The sequence below is a fragment of the Phascolarctos cinereus genome, unplaced genomic scaffold, assembly GCF_003287225.1.
Source record: "Phascolarctos cinereus isolate Bilbo 61053 unplaced genomic scaffold, phaCin_HiC Scaffold_5;HRSCAF=322, whole genome shotgun sequence".
Taxonomy (NCBI): Eukaryota; Metazoa; Chordata; class Mammalia; order Diprotodontia; family Phascolarctidae; genus Phascolarctos; species Phascolarctos cinereus.
Window position 1 is genome coordinate 262,734,189 of NW_027555958.1, and position 21,321 is coordinate 262,755,509.

The 21,321-nt window shown below is 37.7% G+C and overlaps 1 pseudogene; it reads left to right on the forward strand.

Moving 5' to 3' along the window:
• Positions 1-19,216: 19,216 nt before the first annotated feature.
• Positions 19,217-19,456, forward strand: LOC110193919 (large ribosomal subunit protein eL39-like; annotated as a pseudogene).
• The last annotated feature ends 1,865 nt before the right edge of the window (positions 19,457-21,321 follow it).

The following is a 21,321-nucleotide window of genomic DNA, read 5'->3' on the forward strand; positions in this document are numbered from 1 at the left end:
TTATCCTCCACTGTAAAAGGTTTTTCTTCCCTCTTTTATGTGAGATAATATATCTCATTCTACCTCTCCCTTTCTCCTTCGCCCAGTACAATCCTCTCTCTCACTCCTTAAATTTATTTTATTTTTAAGATATCATCCCTTCATATTCAACTCACCCTATACCCTCTGTCTCTGTCTCTCTGTCTCTGTCTCTCTCTGTCTCTGTCTCTCTCTCCACACACACACACACACACACACACACACACACACATATATTCCCTCCAACTACCCTAATACTGAAAAAAGTCTCATGAGTCATAAATATCACCTTTCAATGTAGGAATGTAAACAACCTTAGTAAGTCCCTTATGATTTCTCTTTCTTGTTTACCTTTTCATGCTTCTTTTGAGTCATGTATTTGAAAGTCAAATTTTCTATTCAGTTCTGGTCTCTTCATCAAGAATGCTTAAAAATCCTCTATTTCATTGAATGTCTATATTCCCCCTAAAGGATTATACTCAGTTTTGCTGGGTAGGTGATTCTTGGTTTTAATCCTAGCTCCTTCGACCTCCAGAATATCACATTCCAAGCCCTCTGATCCCTTTATATAAAAGCTGCTAAATCATGTGTTATCCTGATTGTGTTTTCACAATACTTGAACTGTTTCATTCTGGCTGCTTGCAATATTTTCTTCTTGACTTGGGAACTCTGGAACCTGGCTATAATATTGCTGGGGGGTTTCCTTTTGGGATCTCTTTAAAGAGGTGATCAGTGGAATCCTTTAATTTCTATTTTACCCTCTGGTTCTAGAATATCAGAGCAGTTTTCCTTAATATTTTCTTGCAAGGTGATGTGTAGGCTCTTTTCTTGATCATGACTTTCAGGTAGTCCAATAATTTTTATTTTATCTCTCCTGGATCTATTTTCCAGGTCAGTTGTTTCTCCAATGAGATATTTCACATTGTCTGCTATTTTTTTTTTCTTTTGGCTTCATTTTATAATTTCTCGATTTCTCATAGAGTCATCAGTTTCCATTTGCTCCATTCTAATTTTTAAGTAATTATTTTCTTCAATGAGCTTTTGGACCTCCTTTTCCATTTGTCCAATTCTTATTTTTAAAGCATTCAATGGCTTTTTGGACCTCTTTTGTCATTTGAGTTTGTCTATTTTTTAATGTTTTATTTTCTTTAGTATTTTTTGGGGGGGTCTCCTTTAGCAAGCTGTTGACTCATTTTTCATGATTTTCTTGCACCACTCTCATTTCTCTTCCCAATTTTTCCTCTACTTCTCTAACTTGATTTTCAAATTCCTTTTTGAGCTCTTCCATGGCCTGAGACCAATTCATATTTTTCTTGGAGGCTCTGGAGGTAGGAGCTTTGACTTTGTTGTCTTCTTCTGGTTGTGTAATTTGATCTTCTTTGTCATCAAAGTAAGAATCTATGGTCTGAGTTTTTTGCACTGTTTGTTTATGTTCCCAGCCAATTTTTTGACTTTTTAATTCTTTATTAAGGTAGGCTGTGCTTCCAGTATGGAGGGTATGCTGTCCCAAGCTTCAGGGGGTTTTTTGCAGCTATTTTCAGAGATACTTCTAGGGACCTGTAAGTTTTCAGTTCTTCCAAGGCGGTATGATCAAAGGCAAGGTATTACTCCTTTTCTGGCCTGTGCTCTGGTCTATGAGTGACCATAAGCACTCTTTTCTGCCTTGGAACTGTAAGGAGGATTCTCTCTTTATTGCTGCCGTGAACTCTGCCACAAAAGTACTCCTCCTCTCCCCAGGACCACCACCCAGAACTTGTGACCCCAAGCACGGGCAAAGCAAGAGAATCCTGCCTCAATGCCAGCAAAGAGATCCCTGCAATCCCCCTCTAATCAGCTGCTCAATCCCCCCACCATCTGTGAGCTGAGAGCTCTGGAAATAGCCCCTGCAGCCACTGCTCTGGGGTTGCACCAAGGCTAGGGTTGGACTGGACAATGTTTCTCTCTCACCCAGGTCTAACAGAACTTTCCTACTAGCCTTCTCAGCTGTCTTTGGCATTTGTGGGTTGAGAAGTCTAAAAACCACCACAGCTCCCAGTGATTCAGTCCCATGAGTCCTGCTCCAGGTTCTCTGGGGGCCAGTCTTCTCGCTAGACTGTGCTCCTCTCCAAGCCTGACCTTTCCCATCCACCATACAGGTTGTCTTGGGCTAGAAATTTGTTTCACTCTCTGGGTTCTGCTGCTCTAGAATTTGTTTAGAGTCATTTTTTACAGGTATTTAGATGGCTTTGGGGGAAAGCTCAAGGAAAACACAGCTTTTACTCTGCCATCTCAGCTCCACCCCACTCTGGTGGACATTTTAGTCAGTGTTTTTGATCATAATTCCAAATACTTTTTCAGAATGGTTTACCAATTCCTAGCTCAACCAATAGTATATTAGTATGCATTAGTGTCCCACAGCCTTTCTGAAATTCATTATTCCTGTATTTTCTTATCTTTGACATTTTGCTGGATGTGAGAGAAAATTTCTGAGTTGTTTTGATTTGTGTTTCTCTTAGTATTAGTAATTTGGTGCAGTCTTTTATATGGCTGTTAATAGTTCTGATTCTTTTGAGAACACTAGTTTATATTATTTGCCAACTTATCTACTAAGGAATGACTCTTAGTCATATATTTGTGTTGATTCCATATATCTGGGATATTCGACCCTCAGTGGAGATATTTGGTGCAAAATGTCTTATTCCAATCAAAAAGGAAACTTTCTTTTAATTTTTCAAAATATAATTTATTTTTTCAGTTAACAAAAATCTATTTTCTCTCCCTCTTTTGCCTCCCCTTCCCCCACTCCCACCCAATCCAAGAAAAAAATAAACAAATGAAATCTTTGTAACAAATGTGTTCAGTCGGGCAAAACAAATTCTTACATTGGCCATATTGAAATACCTATGTGGATATATATAATCTCTATCCTGAGTCCATCACTTCTCTGTTAGGAATCATGTTTTATTATAAATCCTCTGTAACCATAGTTGGTTATTTCACTGATTAGCATTGTGTGTCTTTACAATGTTGTTGTTATTATATAAATTGTACTGGTTCTGCTTACTTCATACTGTATTAATTCATAAAGGTCTCCCCAGGTTTCTCTTGAGTCCATCCTCATTATTTCTTTTAATATCATTTATTAAGTTTCTTATAACATATAAATAATTATATAATATTACATATGATATACATATAATATATAATATAAATAATAAAAATAAATAACATGTAAATAATTCTCATTTCTTAGAACAGTATTCTCTCTTTTTTTTCATTTTTGATGCTGTTAATTTGGTTTTCTTCTTTCAAAAAATTAGGTAATGGTTTATCTGGTTTTTTTTAAGTTCATAGTTTATTCAATTTTTTTATTAGTTCAATAAAACTGACAGTTTAAGTGAAATGGATGACTATTTACAAAAATATAAAATGCTCAGATTAACAGAATAGGAAATAGATAACCCCATCTTAGGAAAATAAACTGATGAAGAAATAAATGAACTCTTCTCTCCAGAAAATACAGCAACTGATGGATTTATAAAAGATTTCTACAAATCATTTAAAGAGCAATTAATTCCAATACTATATAAGCCATTTGGAAAGATAGAAATATAAGGGGTCCTATAAAACTCCTTATATAATATAAATATGGCCCTGATAACTTAATAAGGGAGAATCAAAGGAGAAAAAAAACCATGGGCGAATTTTCCTAATGAATATTTATGCAAAAAAAAAAATGTTAACAAGGAGACAATAGCAACGTATCACAAAAATTATGCTTTTTCTGGGTTGGATTTATATCAGAAATGCTAGGTTGGTTCAACATTAGGAAAAGTATTACTGTAACAAACTATATTAATAATTAGAACAACAAATATCATAAAATCATACCAATAGATTTTGAAAAATCTTTTGAAGAGTTCTAATATCCATTCATGCTTAGAAAAAAATGCTAGATAACTTGAGGGAAAGTGAATCTTTTCTTAATATGACCAATAGTATCTATCTAAAACCAATGGTCAGCATTATGTATAATGGGGATAAACTAGAGGCTTTTTGAGTAAGATCAGGGTAAAGTAGATATGCCCATTATTACTGTAATTATTTGATATAGTGCTAGAAGTGCCAATTATAACAATAAGACAAGAAAAAGAAATTGAGGGAATAAGCAGAGGCAAAGAGGAAACAAAATGATCACTTTTGCAAATGACATGATGGTTTATTTAGAGAAGCCTAGAGAGTCCACTAAAATTAATTGAAATAATTAATAACTTTAACAAAGGTGCAGTATAGAAAATAAATCCACTTAAGTCATCAGCATTAGGCTGCCAATATGAACCAGTAGGAAAGGACAGAAAGAGAAATTCCACTTAAAATAACTACAGAATGTATCAAATATGTATTAAGACAGAGAAATTATGTGAGTACAGCTACAAAACACTCCATATACAAATAAAAACAAACCTACATATTGAAGAAATATTAATTGCTCATGGGCAGGCCAAGACAATGTAATAAAAATGATGATAATACCTAAATTGATTTACTTATTCAGTGCCATATGAATCAAACTACTTTATAGATCTAGAAAAATAATAGCAGTATTAATCTGAAAGAGCAAAAAGTCAAGAATCTCAAGGAAAATAATGAAAAAATATGAGAAAGAAAGAGGCCTAGCACTACTGGGTCTCAAAATATAACACAGAGTAGCAATCATCAAAATGAATTGTACTGATAGAGAGGTCAATGACTAGAATAGATTAAGAACACTATAATAGAAGTAGACAAGCAGTAAAGTAGTGCTTTAAAACCCCCAAAATCCTAGCTATGGGAACTCACTATTCAACAAGAATTTTGAGAAAATGAAAGCAACCTGGCAGAAACTAGGCATAGACCAACTTTCACACTATGATAAACCAAAATAAGCTCCAAATGGGTATATGGGTTGGCCATAAAAGGTGACAATATAAACAGATCAGAAGAGCAAAGAAGAAATTATGTTCAGATCAATGACTAGTGAAAGAATTAATAACCAAATAAAGGATATAGAAGATTACAAAAGATAGAACAATTTTATTTGCATAAAATTAAAAAGATTTTGCAGAGGGCAGAGCCAAGATGGCGAAGTAAAAGCAGGGACTTGCTTGAGCTATCCCCAAAACCCCTCCAAATACTTGTAAAAAATGACTCTAAAGAAATTCTAGAGCAGCAGAACCCACAAAAAGACAGAGTGAAACAAATTTCCAGCCCAAGACATCCTGGATGGTTGATGGGGAAGGTCTATTGTACTGGGCTGGGAAAGGAGCGCAGGTCAGTGTGGGCCATGCAGGCAGTGTCGGCAAAGACCGGGGCCCAACAAACCCAGAGCAGGCCTTAGAGGACTGAATCACTGGTAGGTGTGGTAGTTTCCAGACTTATCAACCCACAAATACCAAAGAAACTTAGAAGGTCAATGGGAAAGCTCTGTCAGACTGAGGTGAGAGAGGAGCATGGTTCAGCCCTAGCACAGCCCCAGGGGGTGGCCACAGTAGTAACAACAGCTTCCTGAGCTCTCAGCCCACAGACAGTGGGGGGGATCAAGTGGTTGATCAGAGGAGGATTGCAGGGATCTCCTTGCTGGCACTGAAGGAGTCCTAGGCAGCAGTCCTGGGGAGAGGAGGAGCACTAGCATAGCAGTGCTTGTGGCAGCAGCAGAGAGAGAACCCTCCTCTCATTTCCAGGGCAGAAAAGAGTGCTTGTGGTCACTCACAGACCAGAGCATAGGCCAGGAGAGGAGTAAACACCTTTCCTTAGATCATACCGCATTGGAAGAATTGAAAACTTAGTTTTCTAGAAGTATCTCTGAAAATAGCTGCAAAAAACTCTTAAAGTTTGGAACAATACATTCTCCACACTAGAAGCAGAGCCTACCTTAACAAAGAGTTAAAAAGTCAAGGAACTGGCTGGGAAGATGAGCAAACAGACAGAAAACACTCAGACCACAGAATCTTACTTTGGTGACAAAGAAGATCAAAACATACAACCAGAAGAAGACAACAAAGTCAAAGCTCCTATATCCAGAGCCTCCAAGAAAAATATGAATTGGTCTCATGCCATTGAGGAGGACAAAAAGAATTTTGAAAATCAAGTTAGAGAAGTAGAGCAAAAATTGGGAAGAGAAATGAGAGTGATGCAAGAAAATCATGAAAAATGAGTCAACATCTTGCTAAAGGAAACCAAAAAAAAGCTGAAGAAAAAAATAATACCTTAAAAAATAGACTAAGGGCAGCAAGGTGGTACAGTGGATAGAGCACCAGCCCTGGAGTCAGAAGGACCTGAATTCAAATCCAGCCTCAGACACTTGACACTTACTAGCTATGTGACCCTGGGCATAACCCCATTGCCTGCCAAAAAAAAAAAAAATAGACTAGACCAAATGGCCAAAGAGGTCCAAAAAGCTAATGAGGAGAAGAATGCCTTAAAATCAGAATTGGCCAAGTGGAAAAGAAGGTCCAAAAAATCATTGAGGCAAATAATTACTTAAAAATTAGAATGGAGAAAATGGAAGCTAATGACTCTATGAGAAATCAAGAAATTATAAAACAAAACCAAAAGAATGAAAAAATAGAAGACAATGTGAAATACCACGTTGGAAAAACAAGTGACCTGGAAAATAGGTCCAGGAGAGATAACTTAAAAATTACTGGACTACCTGAAAGCCATGATCAAAATAAGATATCATCTTTCAAGAAAATATTAAGGAAAACTGCCATGATATTCTAGAACCAGAGGGTAAAATAGAAATTGAAAGACTCCACTGACCACCTCCTGAAAGAGATCCCCAAAGGAAAACACCCTTCAATATTATAGCCAAATTCTAGAGTTCCCAAGTCAAGGAGAAAATATTGCAAGCAGCCAGAAAGAAACAATTCAAGTATTGTGGAAACACAATCAGGATAACACAAGATTTAGCAGCTTCTACACAAAGGGATCAGAGGGCTTGGAATGTAATATTCTGGAAGTCAAAGGAGCTAGGATTAAAACCAAGACTCACCTACCCAGCAAAACTGAGTATAATCCTTTGGGGGGAAATGGACATTAAATGAAATACAGGACTTTCAAGCATTCTTGATGAAAAGACTAGAGCTAAATAGAAAAACTGACTTTCAAATACAAGATTCAAGAGAAGCATGAAAAAGTAAATAGGAAAGAGAAATCATAAGGGATTTATTAAAGTTGAACTATTTACATTCCTATGTAGAAAGATGTTATTTGTAACTCATGAGACTTTTTTCAGTATTGGGGTAGTTGGAGGGAATAGATATAGACAGAGGGCAAAGGGTGAGTTGAATATGAAGGGATGATATCTAAAAAAGAAAATTAGGGAGTGAGAGAGGAATGTACTGGGATCAGGAGAAAAGAAGAGGTAGAATAGGGTAAATTTTCTTACATAAAAGAAACAACAAAAAGCTTTTAGAGTGGAGGGGAAGAGGAGGTAGGTGAAAAAGAATGAGTGAACTGTACTCTCATCAAATTTGGCTTAAGGAAGGAATAACATACATACCCAATTGAGTATGGAAATCTACCCTACCCTACAGGAAAGTGGGGGCAAGGGGATAAGAGAGGGAGGGGTGTTAGAAGCGAGGGCAGATTGTGGAAGGGGGTAATCAGAAGCAAACACTTTTGAGGAGGGACAGGGACAAAGGAGAGAATAGAATAAATGGGGGTCAGGTTAGGATGGAGGGACTATTGTTAGTGTTTCACAACATGACTATTATGGAAATGTTTTGCATGACTGCACATATATGGCCTATGTCAAATTGTTTGCCTTCTCAATGAGGGTGGGTGGGGAGAGAGGAAGGGAGAGAATTTGGAACTCAAAGTTTTAGAAATGAATGTTAGAAATTGTTTCAGCATGCAACTGGGAAATAAGATACACAGGCAAAGGGGTATGGAAATCTATCTTACCCTACAGGAAAATAGAAGGGGAAGGGGTTATGTGGGGGGAAATAGAAGAAAGAACAGATTGGGTGAAGGGGGAATTGGAATGCAGGCCATCATGAGGTGGGAGAAAGGGATGGGGAGAAAATTTGGAACTCAAAATCTTGTGAAAGTGAATGTTGAAAACTAAAAATAAATAAATAAATCAGGGGGGAAAGTGTTACATTTAAAAAAAAACAGAAAAGGACTCACAAAAAAGATTTTGCAGAAATAAAATCAATGCTGCTAAAAGTAAAAGGGAAACAATAACTGGGGGGAAATTGTTGCATCAGGTTTTCTTAGAAAGGTCATATTTCCAAGATCTATAAAGAACTTCTTTTAATTTATAAAAAAAAAATCCATTTCCAAATTGATAATTGGTTAATGTATATCACCAGACAATTTTCATAGGAAGCTATCAATAGCCACCTGAAAAAAAAATGTTTCCTATCACTATTAATTGGAGACATATATATTAAAGTAACTCTGAGGTTCCACTTCGTACTTGAAAAAGTTAACAAAAGTTACCTTGTCCACACATGCTGGAAAGCAGTTTGGAACAATACCAAAAATGTTAATATACTGTTCATTGTTTCTGACCTGGTGAAATCACTACTAGATCTACACCATTCAGGACATAAGTGAAAGAAGAAAAAGACCCATATGCACAAAAACCAGTCCTTTTTAGTGGCAAGGACCTGGGAACTCAGGGGGTGCCTGTCATGTGGGAAATGGCTACATGAGTTATGGCTTATGCACATAATGGAATACTATTGTACTATAAGAAATGATGGAGACAATTTCAGAGATACCCGGTATGATAGAGCCCTAATGTGATAGAGATTAGTTTTCCCTAAAAGGTAACAAAGATGGCCTCGGATCTTGATTGGCCTCTTGCCTTGCGTTCCAAGTTGCCGAAGGGCACTAAAAAGTTCCTCTCATGTGGAGCTGGAGCTGCTTCAATGTGGTAAATTTCTTAAGACCATGAATCGCCAGACCCTGCCCTGCTAATCACACGCACTTCCATATAGAGATGGGGAAAAGGAGGGAGGAGAAGCTTACTGAGAAGCTAAGTGCCACTGTATCCATATTGCACACCCTTCCTTTCTTAGAGCAAATTAGACCTTTTTGTTATCTGTTCAAGGACTTTCGAGCATCTCGTTTCATGCCGAAACAGAACCTGAGCATTCACTGCTCTCTCCTCCTCTGTCTCTCAATAGCTGGGAATATGTGAACTGTACAGACTGATGAGGAGTGTACTGAGAAGAACAAGGGCAACAATTGATAAAATAACAACATTTTAAAGAGGACTTTGAAAGACTTAAGAACTCTAATCAGTGCAATGACTAACCATGATTCCAGGGGATTCATAATTAAACTTTGTACCCATCTCCTAAACTACGATAGATTCAGGGTGTAGGTACACACACACACACACACACACACACATACACACACACTTACATATGTACACACATATATCCATAAATATACACATACACACATATGTACACACATACAGTCACACATATTTGAACATGGCCAATTCAGGAATTTGTTCAATTGATTATGCATATCTGTTACAAAGATTTAGTCTTCCTTTCTCTTTCATTTAGGGGTGGGATGTGTAAGAGTGAATAAGTGGATTTTTTGTTCATTGAAAAAATTAAATTAATTAAAAGTCAATTAAATATATATCCATATATGTATTCAGAAAATAATTATCAGAATATCAAAATAAATATCAGAATACTAGAAGTAGACAATCATGCTTTCTGCTTCTTTATAATGGTGGCTGCCAAATCTCATGGGATCCTGACTATTTCTTCTAGTTACTTGAATTCTTCCTTTCTAGATGCTTGAATTATTATTTTTCTTGACCTGGAAGTTCTCGGTTTGGGAATTGATATTCCTAGGAGTTTTCATCTTAGGGTTCTTGTAGGAGGGCCTAGAATGGGGACATCAAGAGGTGAACTAAAGAGAATTGACAACACGGGACCACTGGCAAAAGGAGAAAAAGAATGTAGGACTGAGAAAGGAGAAGCTAACGAAGGTCATTGACCCTCTAAACATCTCAGAGCAGAAGACTCTGTCTGACTTCACTAGTTGTACCTCTCTCTCAAGATTTGAGGGAAGTTAAGAAAGGTCTGCTCCCAACTTTCTCTCCCAGTTTCTATCTGTACATAATCACAATACTCTGCAACATGTTTCTAATCACCTGAATTTTGCTTCAAACACAAAGTGGTCAGGGATTAGCAAGATATATATATATATATATATATATATATATATATATATATATATATATATAAAAACTTAAATTAAGGTAGAGAACTAAACCTCTGCCTGTTAGAGATTTTTCTTACTTAGAAGCTCAGAGCAATTATGGTGGTGTTCCTAACTTTTATTTTAATATAAACTCTCTAAGGCAGCAGACATAGGAACCACATGGACCTGAGAAGCCATTACATTGCACCTAGGCTTAAAAAGCTACTTATTTTTCAAAGTATGTTACACATGTAAATTTCCAATTGTGATTTTTTTTTAAATCTCCAACCATCCAGCCAGTGCCTTCCTTCCTGATTTTGTCTCTCACCACAGCCAATTGAACCCACTCCTCCCATTTTACAATCTTCCTTTTTTCAAAGCTCTTCCCACATCAAACTGCCTCATTACATCATATTGCTTCAATATAAGCGCTATCTAAATATGTGTCATCCCTAGGGAACCTGTTTCTATGTAAATGAAATAAGGTTAAAATGAAATTCAAGGGCATCCTTGAAGGGAGAAGTCAAGAAAGAACAGCCCAAGGGTACATGGAAAGGCAAAGGGGCAGTCACTTTAATTACCTTGGTGCTGGTGGAGAATTTATATGATGATTGCATATATGGATATAAGGCTCATAGGATAAGAGAAGAGACCTTAGAGGTCATCTGGTTTAACCCTCTCATTTTATGGTTGAAGGAATTGAGGATTAAGGAATGAAGAAGGTACACACGCAGAGGACATCCAGGAAAGCAAGCAAAATTTAAAAAGAGTACAACTTCAAAAGCAAGTGATAGCCTATGAATAGTATCCATTTTTTGTTAAATGTGGTAAATACAGTTTATCTAGATTTTAGAAGTGTTTGATAAAATATCTTGTGTAATGGAAAAAAGATAGTGAGATGTAGAATGAGAAGACATTCAAAATTGGTTGAAGAGGCATTAATTAATGGTTCAATGTGAACTCAGAAAGAAGTCTCTAGGGATTTATCTGTACCAAGGATCTATGCTTCTTAGCATTTTTTTAAAAAAAATAATTTGGATTAAAGCATAGATGACATCTTTATGAAGTTTACAAATGTCCAAAAGCTAGAGTATCCTTTGGAATGGAAAGACTAGAACAAAAATGGCTCATAGAGAGTTGATACCCCAAGATAAATGTGGTCAAAAAAGACCTGAGTTTGAAAGGCTCTTACAGTGGAGGGGAAACAAAGGTGAGAGGGAATGAGTGAATCTTATTTTCATAGAATTTGGCTTAAGGACAGAATAACATACACACTCCATCGGGTATGGAAATCTGTCTTACCCTGCAGGAAAATAGGGGGAGAAGGGGACAAGAGAGCAAGGGAATGATAGAGAGGAGGGCAGATTGGGAAAGGGGGTAATCAGAAGCAAACACTTCTGAAGAGGGACAGGGTCAAAAGAAAGAGTAGAATAAATGGGGGGGGATAGGATTAAGGGAAATAGAGTTAATTTTTTCACAACATGACCACTATGGAAGTATTTTGCATGACTGCACATGTGTAGCCTATATTGAGTTGCTTGCCTTTTCAATAAGGGTGGGTGGGGAGGGAGGAAGGGAGAAAATTTTGAACCCAAAGTTTTAAAAACACGTTTAAAAAAGATGTTTTCACATGCAACTGGGGAATAAGAAATACAGGAAATGGAGTACAAAAATCTATCATGACTTACAGGAAAGTAGAAGGGGAAGGGGATAAGAGAAGGGGGGGAGAGATAGAAGGGAGGGTAGACTAGGGGAAGGGATATTCAGAATGCATGCTATCTTGGGGTGGGGGGAGGGGCTAGATGAAAATTTGAAACTCAAAATCTTGTGGAAGTAAATGTTTAACACTGAAAATAAAAAAATTTTTTTAAAAAAAGACCTGAATTTGAATCCTGCCTCAGACTTGTACAAGCTACATGATCCTGGGCAAGTACTTAACCTCTCTGTGTCTCAGTCTCCTCATTTGTAAAATATGGATAAAATTGCATTTACTGCAGTGTTGCTGTGAGGATTAAATGAATTATAATCTGATATAATATACAAATACTTTGCATACCTTAAAGCCTACATGAATACTAGTTATTCGATTTTGAATAGCAACCTACAGTATTTGCTGCAGCGAAATTTAATTCCCTCATTCTCCTCACATATGTAGAATCTGCTCCCCCCAGGCTCACCACAATTCTTAGAAAAGGGTGAACAAGGAAAGGATCTGGCAGATTCTGTAACTCCCTGAGATTTCCTTGGAAATAAGGGTGAGAAGTCAGGGGAGCTGGTACCGCTTGGTTGTAATCTGGCTTGTGGCTCATGGCCCAGCCAGTTGAACTATACTAAGTCTGATCTAGCTTGTACCACTTTCACTCTGCCTATTGTCATTTACTCTAAACACACAGACCAAGACTCTAATTCTCTGCAAGGCTCTCTACATCCTTCCAGGACTATCTCAACTCTCACTTCACTCAGCCCTGCCTAGCCTTGGTGACAAGAGAGACAAGATTTCCAATTCTCTCAAGCTGCTCAAAAGGCAAACCCAAAACAGAGTGCAAGTCAACATATCTTTTCTGTCTGAAGGATGCCAAACTTACAGCAAAAAGTTTCTTCAGAGCCAAAGAAAAAATGAAATCTTAGCTATATACCTTTCCTCTTTTTATATCTTTACCCCTCCACTGACCCTTTACTCTGCACTTTTCATAGGCCTTAGAAATACCTGATAAAATAGCTTGTCTAGATTTTAGCAAGTCTTTTGATAAAATATCTCATTCTATTTTTGTGGAAAAAATGGAGATGCTACTCATAGCAAAACATTGTTTTTTTTTCAAATATTTATTGATGATCTTTTAAATGCATAGGTGTATCTTTATCATATTTGCAGATGACAAAAACCTAGAGTGACCTTTGGTTTGGAAGAAAATGAACAAAAATGACTAATAGATTTACCCAAGGTAAATCAATCAGCATTTCTTCAATACTTACTATGAACTAAGCAATGGGCATTGGGAAAAAAGAGGCAAAAGACAGTCCCTGACCTCAAGGAGCTTGCAATCTAATGAGAGAATAAACATGCAAAGACAATATATACAAGATAATTGGAGATAATCTCAGAGGGAAGTTGCTAGCCTAAGAGGGCTGGGAAAGGTTTCTGGCAGAGGGTGGGATTTCAACTGAGACTTGAAGAATCTAGGAAATCCAGAAGGGGGAAATGGAGAGGGAGGGAATTTCAGGCATGGGAGATAGGTGAAATGCAGTTAGGAGATGGAATGTTTTGTGTGAGGAGCAGCAAAGAGGCCATGTCACTGGATTTTAGAATATGTGGAGGGGAGTAAGGTGTAAGAAAAGGTAAGAACAGGTCGGGTTAGGAAGGAATTTAAAAGCCAAACAGAGCATTTTATATTTGACCCCGGAAATAGGCATGTATTCAATCAGTCTCAGTTGACTGACTAGGGGTGTAACACAGTCAAACTTGTATTCTGAAAAAATCAATTTGACAGCCAAATAGAGAATGGACTAGAGTGGGGAGAGACTTGAGGAAGGGAGATCAACCAGAAGGCTATTGCAATACACTTGGCACAAGGTGATGAAGATCTAGTGGCAGTGTCAGCGGAGAGAAGGCGTAATATACAAGACATGTTGTAATGGTAGAATCAAAAGGATTTGACAGCAGATTGGATGGGGCGGGAAGGTGTTGAGAGAGAGAGAGAAAGAAAGAGACAGAGACAGAGACAGAGAGAGAGAGGAGTTGAGCATGACACCTAGGTTGTGAGCCTGGGTTGCAGGTAGTTAGGTGACACAGTAGAGAGAGCACTGCACCTGGAGTCAGTAAGACCTGAATTTGAATCCATCCTCAGACAATAGCTAGTGTGTGACCATGGGCAAAGTCACTTACCTCAATTTCCTCAACTGTAAGATAGCACCTAACTTGCAGGGCTGTTGTGAGGATTAAATTACATAATATTTGTAAAGGGTTTTAGCACAGTGCCTGGCACATAGTAAGTACTTTATAAATACTTGTTCCTTTTTCTCTAGTGAGTCAGGAAGAGAATGTGATTGAGTGAGAGTGAAGACTTGGGTGCTAATCTCAGCTCTACTCCTTAGTATCTGCAATCTTCAGCAAATCATTTTCTCACTCCGGGAGTCAGTTTCCTTATCTATAAAATAAGGAAGTTGGATTCTCCTGAAGTTGGAAGAATACTAGAGGATGAAAAAGAAATAATTTTGCATTTGAGACTTCCACTTGGGAGAGCTAACAAGACTACCAACCTTCTACTATGCCACAAATTTTAAAGGAAAAGGAAAGTTACATGTTTTGCAGGCGCATATAGGAAGCTTGCTCTAACTCTGTAATTCTCTGTTCTAATTTGCAATTCTTTGCTCCTATGTGAGAGAAGTCATAACTGGGGCAGAGATGCAAAAAGGCTGCTTTCTTCTTTATGCAGTGCCTCGAGCTCCACTCGGACTTCGGCAAAGAGGGGAGAAGTAGGCTCCACTTTGTGAAATGGCCATCACGAATGACTGCAGCGCATAGAGAGAATCATCTGGTGTTCAACCTTCTACTGATGAGCTTCTCCAGGTTGGTCCTAGGAAGACAGTTAATCATCTCTGATCTCAAAGGGTGATATTTAAACTTCTAGAATACAAAGTAATCTCTAAACTATGAGGAATTGTTAGAGGGAGAAGTTTAGTGTAAGAACGTTGGTTGGTTGTGCCATTCCAGTCACGTCTGACTCTTTGTGACCCCATTTAGAGTTTTCTTGGCAAAGGTACTGGAGCGTTTTGCCATTTCCTTCTCCAAATCATTTTACACATGAGAAACTGAGGCAAACAGGGTTAAGTGATTTGCCCAGGGTCACACAGCTAGTTAAGTGTCTGAGGTTAGATTTGAGATCAGGTCTTTCTGACTCCAGGCCTAACACTCTAACCACTTCACCACCTGCCTGCCCATAAGAATGTTTAGATGACACATAATAAATTAACAAATCCACTCCCCATCTCTGTGTTCAAGGAACTTTCTCACAGTCAGTATAATTTACAATCATTTTCACTCCATGATATTTTTATTTCCTCAAATACTAGGCACACATAGCACGTATATCAGTGGAGATTCAGAACCCCTTAAATCCAGAGCCCTAGAAATTCATACCTGGAGATGGAGAATAGGCCACTTATTTCATAGATATGTAGAATTTTGCAGTTGAAACATATCTTCTAGTCCAGCACCCATATTGTACAGATGTAGATGGAAAGTGATATGCCCAATGTCACACAGCTAATTAGGAGATTCTGTTCTCCTGACCTCTAATCCTTCGCTCTCCCTACCAGAGCATACTGCCCTCTGGAGTCCTCTTCCCCTCTCTCTTCCTCTGTCCTCATTTGGAAAGGCGCTTGCTATGCTCCCATTTGTGTAGGGACCCTTCTGGCTATATTTCAGATACTTTTAACAGCTAAGCAAAGTTGCTGGAGGCTGCTAGCTAGTTTTTTTTTTCTCCTTCCTCTGGTGTAGGGTACAAGTCTGGGAAAAATGAAAAAGTTCAGGGGAAACGCCTTTTCCGTCCACTCCTGGTAAATAAACCTTCTCAGCAAAGAAAGGTGAACCGAGCAGCATCCAGGAGCAGCCATGACCTCCTCCACACTATTGCTTGTCTGGTAGTAAGAGACCATCAAATATTCACCAGATGCACACGGCATTTATCTTGTGAGCTGTGCAGGAGAAGGTACTGTTTGCTTTCTCACTGGAGGTGCAATTATTTTCAGACATGCTGTAGCTCAGGGAAATATTGCACATTTTAATCAAAACACCAAAGATAGGGATGTTTCATCCAGTCAAGATTACCTTACAGAATACATTTAAGCTCAAATTTTTACAGCAATGTCTGCATATCAAATAATTAAGTGAAAAGGGAAGCAGCATCCCACAGGATATAAACAAAAACAAGACAGTCACACTACAGTGTTATGCTGAATGAGCAAAATAAGACTTCTAAGTGAAATGAAACATAGGGCTGTTTCTTCCAGTTGCAATTCCTGCTTCCTGAGCACTAGTTGTTACAGACAGAGCTGTAGGGATCCCCCTACCTGTGCCTGCAAGGCCACAGAGAAGCTACCCAGTAGTAATAGAGCTGCCTTGGAACATCAGGACCAAAGGGGATCTTAGAGGTCATTTAGCCCAATGAACTCTTTTCATACATGGAGAAACTGATGTGATTAGCCCAAGGTAGTAGAACTAGCTCCTGATGATGTTGCAAAAAGAGTATTGGAGAAAAAAGCCAGAGACCTGACTTCTAGTGTGAGCTCAGATACTGAGTGACCTTAGCTCAGTTATTTCACATCTCTGACCCTCAAGTTCCTCATCTATAAAATGAGGGGAATGGTTTAAACCAGGGGTGTGAAATATGAGGTCCACAAGCTTTATAAAGCCCGAAAAACTCCTGAGTGTGGTTCAAGCCATATTAAAATGTAATTGGGAAAAATTTAACAAAATAAGTAAAATGTAATAAATTATAGATAATATTACAATTTAAAATTACGTCAATATGTAGCCCACAGGGGTAGTGGCTCCCATTTCTATTTTGAGTTTGACAACTCTGGTCTAAATGATCTGGAAGCTCACTCTCAGCCATAATATTCTATGGATCTTTCCACTACATGGAGATGATTTCACATAAGGAACAATCCCCCTTTCTATAGCTCTTTAAAGTTTGCAACACAGATTTCTCACAACTATGAGTGCATTTTTCAGCTGTTTTTCAGTCATGTCCAAACTCTTTGTAACCCCTTTGGGGTTTTCTTGGCAAAGATACTGGAGTGGTTTTCCATTTCCATCTCTAGCTCATTTTATAGATGCGGAACTGAGGCAAACAGGGTTAAGTGAATTACCCAAGGTCACACTTCCTAACTCTAGACAGGGTACTCTATGCACTGCACCACCTAGTTGCTCCAATGAGTAAATTAGCTAGGGCATCAAAGACTCCAGTTTTTGGCATAAGAACTCACTATTTGACAAAAACTGCTAGGAAAACCGGAAAATAGTATGGCAGAAACTAGGCATAGACCAACATCTTACACTGTATACCAAGATAAGGTTAAAATGGGAACAAGATTTTATGGTATCATAAAGAGTGATACCATGAGCAAATTAGGAAAGCAAGGAATAGTTTACCTATCAGATCCATGGAGAAAGGAAGAACTTATGACCAAACAGGAGATAGAGAACACTATGAAATGTAAAATGGATAATTTTGATTACATTAAATTAAAAGGTTTTTGCATAAACAAAACTAATGAAACCAAGATTAGAAAGGAAGCAGAAAGCAGAGAAACATTTTTCATAGTCATTGTCTCTAATAAAGGCTTCATTTCTAATATATATAGAGAGAACTGAGAATACAAGTCATTCCTCAATTGATAAATGGTCAAAGGGTATGAACAGTCAATTTTCAGATGAAGAGATTAGAGCTATCTATAATCCTATGAAAAAATGCTCTAAATCATTATTGATTAGAGAAATGCAAATTTAAAAAACTCTGAGGTACCACCTCACACATATCAGATTTGATAATATGACAAAAAAAGAAAATGATAAATGTTGGAGATGTGGTAAAATTGGAACATTGTTGGTGGAGTTGTGAACTGATCCAACCATTCTGGAGAGCAATTTAGAACTATGCCCAAAGGACTATAAAAGTACCTTTTGATACAGCATTACCACTACCAGGTTTATATGCCAAAGCAATAACAAAAAAGGGAAAAGGACCCACATGTACAAAAATATTTATAGCAGCTCTTTTTGTGGTGACAAAGAATTGGAAATTGAAGGGATGCCCATCAAGTGGGGTATGACAGAATAAGTTGTAGTATATAAATGTAATGGAATACTATTGTGCTATAAGAAATGATGAGGAGGCACATTTCAGAAAAACCTGGAAGGACTTATATGGACTGATGCTGAGTTGAAGTGAACAGAACCAGGAGAACACTGTACACAGTAACAGCAATACTATGTGATGACCACCTCTGATAGACTTAGCTCTTCTCAGCAATGCTATGATCTAAGACAATTCCAAAATACTCAATATGTAATATGCTATCCATATCCAGAGAAAGTACTATGGAGTCTGAATGCAGATTGAAGTAAAGTATTTTATTTTTTTTTCCTTTTTCATGATTTTTCCCTTTTGTTCTGATTCTTCTTTCACAACATGACTAATGTGGAAATATTTTTCTTTTTTTTTTTTAAAGAATTAGCGAGGGCATATATTATTATCTCTTTTATAAATGAGAAGTCTTCACTAGGCTTTTCCCAATATCCAGTCCTCAAGTATATTTACATATCATATTTCTATGTGTCTATAGACACTGTGCCAAATCTTATCAAGGAAATTCTAGTTAAAATGTCTGCCTCTCAAAATCTTAACTTCATCTCCATTATTTCTCACTCACCCATTATCATTGTCCCAGTTTCCTATGAATTCTAGATAGAAAAAAAGAGAGAGAGATAGAGAAGAAGCCAAGAAGAGAGACCAACTTCCCCTCCCTAAACCCCACCCCCTACATTACAGATGAGAAGACTAAGACTTAGAGACTTACCTTTTCCTGGGTAAAACAGTACATAGCAGAGCCAGGATTTGTACCCAGTGTTCAGATGCAAAATCCAGTGACCTTTCTTCTATGCCAAGCTGCCTCCTCAAGGGCAAGATTCTGTTTTCCTTGGCTGAGGCCAAAGTTTGATGTGTGTTGTGACCAATAAAATACATACATTTACTAACCCTCTACACCAGATCCAAGACCTCAAGCTGAGCCAAGAATAATATATTCTGAGCACTCCTCTCCCCAAAAGGCCTTCACATCACAAAGGAGAAAATGAAGGTAGGGAGAGGGTTGGAAATGAGCTCCAGCCTAGGACAGTGACCTAGCTGTCCAATGAATAAAGATATCTGTCGCTGTCCTTTTTCAGCTGGTTCAGCCATTGTGGCACTGACAGAGCAGTGACTTCCTCAGCATGTCTTCCCACAAGACTTTCAGGATCAAGAGGTTTTTTGCAACGAGGCAGAGGCCAAATTGTCCAATTCCTCAGTAGATTCATATTAAAACTAGAAATAATATTAAATATAACTCAAAGAGGAGAGCTTGAAGAAGGAGTGACCTGAGCTTACAAAGAACTGCCAGCATGATGACACATATATTTATTCTATATCTAAATCCAGACACTTTATGGTGCCACCACTCTTATAGGAAGTAAATGTCACTAGACTCTAATTTTAAAAATGGCCTGATAAGGTCAAGACATAATCAAACTTGTTGAAGAGACTACTCTTGTTCTTTTGTTTTGATACATTGCGTTGACTGGTTCTATAAAATACGCATGTGATATTTTTAAAAAATCTGTCTCTGGGTTTGAAGATTATGGGTTATGGTAATTAGTACCAGGCCTTAAGATATGTCTTTTCTCTCTTTTTCATACTCTGAGGCATGATAATTTTGCACATTGTAAGTGTGCAATACATATTTGTTGAAATGAAATTTAAATTGAATTGTGAGTGGAGAATGCTTCAACAAGGCCAAAGGGTCCAAGTGGAGAAGCCAACCCCAACAAAATAGGTTCCCTCTCATACTAAGAATGCAAACCTTTCTCAACCTGCCCTATATTTCACAACAAAGTTGCAAAAAGTACCTGGATTCTGCTAATGCAAATGTAAGGAGCTAGCCATCAGTGTAGCTAATGGTGGGGTGGTAGTGCCACCTAGTGGCCAATTTTTGCATTCTCCACGGGTGGGAAAAAATGAGAGCACTTGTTTAATCAAAAGTTTTATCTTTTCTAAAACTGTACCCCTCCATGACAGTGAGGGAACAACCTGAATCTTCTCAAAATAATTTTAATCTATGTGAAAATAAGAAATGTTAAGCTCCTCTTTTTTTCCCTCAAAATTTGCCCTCTTCAAAACTTTCTCCTACATTAGCAATTCCTCAGTAACTTTTTAAAAATAAGACATCTTTAACTATAAAGCTGTCATCATCCTTAGGTAAATATCTGGTAGCAGCAAAAGATTATATATTATTTTTTCCAATTTTACAGATGAGGAAACAGACTTTAGAGATATTAAATGACTTGCCAGGGTCACATTGCTAATAAATGTCTGAGGTGAGATTCAAGAGTCATTCTTTCTGACTCTAAGTCCAACATTCTCTTCACTTATTGCCCACGCTCATCTGCAGGTGCTTATTCTGGTGAAGGTCACTACCATTCAATGCTACCAGTAATAGAAGGGTAATAGAGGAGAGAGAGAAACTCTCCAAAAAGCTGTCTAGACTCATGTCACAATAAAGCAAGCAGTATAGGTCTGCTTAAGAGTAAAAAAGGGAAAAATTCAGTGTTTGCTCTAGGTAAATTGCTAGGCAGCAGTATTTGGAAATTTAATTTAAGAATTCACAGTCCATTCTACCCATAGGCTCAACACTTGTAAAATATTCAGTAATATAATAGATATTAATTCTTAAACATTAGAATGAGTAAAAGTTATATCAGAGACATTGGTCTGAGTTGTTAAGGAAACACACTAGAAAACTGACAATTACAATCTAAAACAAGAGACTCAAAATGCTTATTTTGGTCTACTGAATCTCTGCACTAAGCTTTCCAAGAACAAGAGTCTCGGATGGAGAATCTCTCTAGCGGGTCCTTGGAAATATAAAAGATGCCCAAATTATCCCCACATGTGGCTCTCCTCTGGGTTCGTCTCCCAACTTGCGTTCATAGGCTTGGGATCTCAGAGAGTTGCTACCTATTTCTCTTTGCATTCTCATTTCATTTTAATTAGGTCTCATGTATAGGTCCCTGCATGTGAATGTGTTGGGTCACATAGGGTTGGATTCTCACATAGGGTGGTTGTCTGTCAGTTAACAAATAAAGATATTCATGTTTAACCAATGAAGTTGGGGAGAAATGAGTCCCCAGGTCTCAGTTTGGTATTTTTCATTAGGAGCCTTAATGCATCCCTGGGTAACAGCATCTACTTCAGGAACCAAGGACAAAGTGGCCTCAAGGCTCAGAAAGAATGCAGCAGAAATCAAGGTCGTACTTAAGACTCCATAAAAGGCCTTCCAGAA